Source organism: Chamaea fasciata, unplaced genomic scaffold (assembly GCF_029207755.1).
Source record: "Chamaea fasciata isolate MVZ Bird 193981 ecotype frontalis unplaced genomic scaffold, bChaFas1.0.hap1 SCAF_136, whole genome shotgun sequence".
Taxonomy (NCBI): domain Eukaryota; kingdom Metazoa; phylum Chordata; class Aves; order Passeriformes; family Sylviidae; genus Chamaea; species Chamaea fasciata.
In genome coordinates this window covers 176,553-182,720 of record NW_027094221.1, presented here as the reverse complement: position 1 = coordinate 182,720, position 6,168 = coordinate 176,553, and positions in this window count along the sequence as shown.

The following is a 6,168-nucleotide window of genomic DNA, read 5'->3' as shown; positions in this document are numbered from 1 at the left end:
CATGACATGTAAGATTTGATCTCTTCCCCTTTCCCTCCTCCTACATTTGACAGTCTGGAACTGGGAGAGTGGCAGGGTTGCCCTCTTTAAAGTTTCACTGAAATGAAGTATACAAAACAAGCTCCCATTTTTATGAAATCACATTTCCCCACTCCAGATAAATCCTGTTTCACCAGAAAACCTCTGCTCAGCTCCTTTTGTACATCCATTCTAAGGGATATCTGCTTTCTGGTCCAGAAGCACTCTGGACTGATGAGGTAAAACAGGTAAGAGAAGAGATCACAAAGACTTAGTAAAGGAAGACCTTGCCAACCCATTTGAAGAGTTAGACAGAACTAACAGCATCTCCCACGTGAGCATCAATTAAGAAGTGACAAAGGGACAACACCTGAAAAAAAGCCTTCAGCAGACTTTGCCTGTCAGCTCCATCAGCCTCACTAACATCATTTTCATAAGGAGGACAATTTGTGTTCAAGGTTGCTTCCTGAACTCACTTCTCCAAACTGTCTGACCTGCAAAGGTGATGGCTTTGTTGTCACTGACCGCACCAACTGTCCTGATGGATCACTAAGCTCTCCAGCAGCTTCTCAGTATTTTGTAATAGGCACAGAAATGGCAAAGCAAATAAACTACAATAAAAAATTTAAACCAAACAAAAAAACCACAAACAAACCATGGAGAGTCTTTGAACTTCAAAAAAACAGAAGGCAAATTGTTGTTAAAAAACCATAGCAAGCACCCAGGGCCAACCAAACTAATGCTTAGGAAAGCTTACAGAGTCTAAAACACAGTATTATTCTGGCTTCCTAATTTAGTGATACAGAGTCAAAGTTTCTATTTGACATATCCCACATAATTGCACTCAATTGTAGCACTGCCATTCAACAGAAGCCAAGGATCCAGAAATGGAAAGAATTGCCCAATGTGGTATATTCAAGAATCTCTCCTTAATATTGAACCAGATCCATGGCCTATGTTCTCATCACTTATGCCATGTGTTATACAATGCACTTAGGCTTAGGAAGTATTATCAGGACAGCTCTAAAAGTAGTATTTCTGAAAAGAAAGGGAAGAAGATTAAGACAAAAAGAACGTCTCTTCCAGGTGTTCCCAAACAGGGCCCAGCTCTTCTGACAGACACTTCAGTTGGCTGCCTTTACCTTGGTTTGGTTTTTAAGCAGAGATACTCATTCCAAGCTCTTCACTTCCCTCTAGCTCCAAATAATTTTTTCATTAGTGAACGGGACATTATTTTTTATGCAAATCAAAGGCCCAAAGGAGTTTATTTTATCACCAATACTTCTATCTGTACAACAGGTATAAAGAGAGCAGTACATCCACCCTAAACCTATCATCAAGGTATCCTGCTGTGCTGCTGATCAATGATACTCTCTCCAGTTCTGCCTCTCAAACAACACAGGGAAGAGTATTCCCAACAAGCTGAACTTTTTCAGGAGTAAAGTTGTCCTATTCCTTCCAATAATGAACTCTGGATCCCTGGTGAGTAACTCACATTTAACCGGCAGCATTCTGGGCTGCTCCTATTAACTGCAACAGCCTGGACAGCTTGAACCTCAACAAAACGTGCAGTAAACGACTGAGCTAATTTAACCTCATTAATCCTCAAACCAATAGAATAATTTGATGTCCACACAGCAGCTTGTGTGCCGCCTCCAACATAAACACGGCCCTGCAGGAAATCCACACCAAAAATGTGCTGCAGCCCTGCTGCCAGAGCTACCGGGGCTGGGAGAATCACTGCACAGTCTCCGAGCCCCCTCGCCAGCTGCACGGCATGGGTCACACGCTTTGTTTGTTCTTGTTAACAGTCAGGGGTTGTTTCCAACCTGGATGTATCCTGACATCTCCCCAGTGCCGCAGTTTTATGGAGGAGGCTCCATTTTATCTGTAAACTGTTTACCTCCAGTTTCGACGTGAACACAAAAAGCATTGCTAGGAGAGGCAAACACAGAAAACCAAGCAGCACTGGCACTTCTCAGGCAGATACTTAGCTGGATTTAAGCTCCCTATTAATCATTAATTACAGCAGCATTTCAAAAATTTAGGTTTTGAAATAATTTCAGCACTACTTAATCACAAAGGATGTAAGGTCTCCCTGAATATTTAGGAACATCTACTTTCAGGGAGGCATTTTAAGAAATGTTCTTTATATATAAACTATTTGTTATTTAAATTACTGCTGAAAGCCAAGTGCTTTATTTTGTTCAATACAACACATTTAAAACAATAACATGAGATTTTAATAGCAAAATCACCTAGCCCACAAAACACTGTTCTATGCTGACTAGGGTGGCAAAACAAGGGTAGTTTCTAAACACAGAAAAATAAATTTTAAAAAAGGATTTTTCTAAGCATGTAAATGCAGGTCTTGGTACCACATACAAGAACTTCACTTGCAAAGGAACTTGGTCTTGCTAGAGTTTTAAGTACGGTGGTTTTTTATCAGACCTGGCCTCGCTCATGCTTTGTGCCACTTGTAAAATGGAACAGGGCATTTTAGGAAAGAAGTAACTCCCTTCAACTCCTAAAAGCTGTGACTGAAGCCTGTTAAGTTTCAGTTGCGTTTCAAATATACCAGGGCATCCTCAGCTTTACCTTCTTTATAGGACAAGGTCCAGAAACCCACTGGCAGTTAGAGGAGCCACATAATCAGTGTTCAGCATTTCTACCAACCAAATTATCCCTGATAAATAGATACGACCTAGCATGAGAATTCACTTTTACTTCAGCATATTAAAAGTTATTTATTTTAAGGATAAATATCTATCTCTTTCACAACTACACTGCAACACAGACACGAGTCCAACAACGAAACAGCAGAACAAAAATACATCCCCCTAATAGAGCATATCCACTGTTTTTTCTTCATCAGCCATACAAGATTGATGGAAACAGGAGAGATTTTCCTTCTAACACAGCAGGTTAAGCGTCTTGAGAGAAGTCAGATGTCACTATTATCTGCAAGCACACAAGAAAACGAACTCATGCCAAAGAAAGGGATAATAAAATTGAAGTCTAAATGGAAGTTGAGAGAAAAAAAGTCCTGCTCCAACAGGTTAATCTCTAGCTAGTTCCTCTTGTGACAAGTAGCTTTAAATAGTCATTTCACTCAAATTCTCCTACAACAAGTTTTCCTTGGAAATGAAACAATTTCTAGAACAAGCATAACTATCTTTGACCACACAAAACAGCATCACATTTTGAACTACTCTAGCAAAAAGTCAACTTTTTAAAAAAGATTTACTAAGAAGACAATTGGAAAAGTAACTTTACTCAGAAGTGATAGAATCAGCTGTAAATACTGGATGGGAAATTCCTGAAGAGACAAGTTTTCCCTTGGAGAGAAATTAAATAATACAGCAATTTACATTTCCCAACAACAATACTGCCTTTCTTTCCAGTTCATCCAGAAAACTCAGAGTATAAATCAATGGCACAGATTTGGCTCTTACACACACCCAACTCCCAGGACATTTTGTCACGCTCATCGTGCTGCATTCACTGGCTCTCCCAAATATTAATTGCCTTCTATCTTCGATATCTACTCGTGACTTGGGCGATTTTGCTTCAGGTTTTAATGCTTGGGATTTTTTTACACAGGACTATACACCTCAATAAATGTATCCAGGAAAGACTGGGTTTGATGCCATTTTTACAGTAGAACCCAAATTTTCAGTACTTTCTACCTACTTGTCCATTAACTCTTGATATAACAGAAAAACAATAAAAGCCATAAACCTCTTACTTTAGTAGCCTTCTGGAGGAGTAATTCAATAACTTCTTGCAAAATAAAACAGCAGCTTATAAAAATTAAAAAAAAATGTCTTCACCACAGTAATCATTACAGCAGGGCAGATGCAACAACGATGCATTTGTTTAGTCCATCTAGACGTGGGAAAGGATTAAAACAAGTAGACAGTAGCACAAGTCACCAGCACTTATTATCTAAGCCATAAACCTAAGTGTACTTCTGTGGGAAAATTAATTACAGACATGGGGGAAATCAGATCAGGCAAAGTGAGCAGAAAATACAGCTATGTTGTCCACTCCTGATTGAGTCGCAGGATCAAACAGCACCAAGTGCAAGTGAACTGAGGGGGAATTATTATTATGCCTTTTCATCACTGGAATCGTGCTGCCCCAGACAACCCCGACTCCTGTGTCTGGGCTAATTGCAGCCTGTTAAACGTCACGAGGAGACTGCAGCACAGCAACACCTCAGAGGAGGGAGAAAGACAGTTTAAGGAGGGAACAAGCCAACGAGAAAATCCTGTCCTACAGCTGAAGGAGAAGGAAACAGCCAAGCTAACAGGACACCTGCAGAACAAACAAGGGTCCACACCAGGCTGTGTGCACACACCCGCATGCACAGCCACACCAGCACTGCCTGCTGGAAACACCTTCCCCTGTGATAAAATATCAATGCCAAAGGTCAAAGGCTTTGAGAAAAAAAAAATAAATTCATTGATAAGGCAACTTTTCTAAATCCATTTCACAAATACTTGTTATTTCAAGCCTTAAATCACTAGTGGTAGGATAATACAGCAGACTCGGAGATGTAGATTTATGCAATTTGCAGTTACTTAAGAGAAGGGCTTGTTTATACCTGTGTATTTTCACCAAACCCAAGAACTGCAGGTGTCATTAAGCTACACTAAAAACTGCTCCCCCTTCAGTGAAATCACAGCCATGTCCTACAACTCATGCAGTCTGTTCTACCTCTAGGTCCACTAAGGATTGATTTCCAAACTGTGTCACAACTTCAGGATGACACAGAATCCAAGTATTACCAATAAATAAATAACAAAAGCTCTTTTTTTGAAGATGAGACACTAATTTACCAGCACATAATTGTAACTGAGCTGTTACATACTCCAGCTGAAACACTCCTGGTTTGGTGTTGGTAGAAGACATTCACTGCATATGAAGCTTTACGCATCACATTGAACTAATTTAATTGTAGGTGAGCAATTCTCTCAAGTTCTGACTGAACTTCCCTATTGATCAGTTATTTCTACTTAAAAAATATACACCTGAATTTTACTCTCCCTCCCAACTCCCATAAAGAGGAGTGGACTAAAACTGGTTATAAAATGTTAGTAAGTGTGCCAGCCAGCAAGTATCCGAGTGGCTTAATCATTAAAGCTGCCGTTCATTTCCACTAACCACGTGGATGCTTTCAAATGTCTCAGTCCCAACCAGAAACTGTAATATTTTTACAGACCACAGGCAAGCAAGATGGAAAATTACCTGCTGTACACTATGTTTATGCACGTGAACATGGATGACATTGGGCATAACAATGGCAATTCTGTAGTTGGATGTCCTTTCTGCTTGTTCAGTGTACTCTATACAGCTGCCTTACAAACATGTCAATGTAGGGTAGCAGTTAGGTTTAAAATCAGTTGCAACATGGCTTAAGGAACGAGCTATTTTTGTAATCCAAACTCACTGGGATCCACGTTTGTAAGGATTTCACAGAAAACCAGACAAGTGTATCTGCACATCAGCAGCTCCACAGCACAAACTGTGAGGAACAAAGGCCAGTGGCTGCTCAGGGACCCTTCCCATGAGGCAGCTGATGCACAGGAGCTGCTCTGTGTAGAGTGTGATGATTTACCCAGCCAGTGTTTAAAATGCCCATATTACCTGATATCTGCAGCCATTTTAAGAAGGGGAAGTACTGGGAGCAAAGTCCCTCATGGATTCCATGCAGAATTGCAAATTCCTCTGTTTGGGTGCAGAAAACTGTCTTTGCTAAGGTGACTAACTTAAATTTTTCCACATTTAATTTCACTGTTCCTCCTACATCCAGCATACTGTCAGAACGAGAGAAAACTGCATTCTACCCTAAGTGCCATTGCTACGTTAGACAATTCTTTCAAATGCTGGTTTTGTTGAGCATCCTAGTAATTGTCCTATCTCAAAGACTGGCTTAATCCGTTCTGAAAACAGCTTCTCCTTTATGCTTTTAGAATTACTAAATTTTTTAAGTAATTAACATTTTCCCTCTGACTAATTCTGTTGGTGGACATCAGCAATTTGAAGCTGTCCACACAATTCACTTGCTTTGTTCTCTGCACTATCCAAGACTGACATTTAGGTTTAGTTTGTAGGAGGTTTAAACCCATCACTCGCCACGAAATC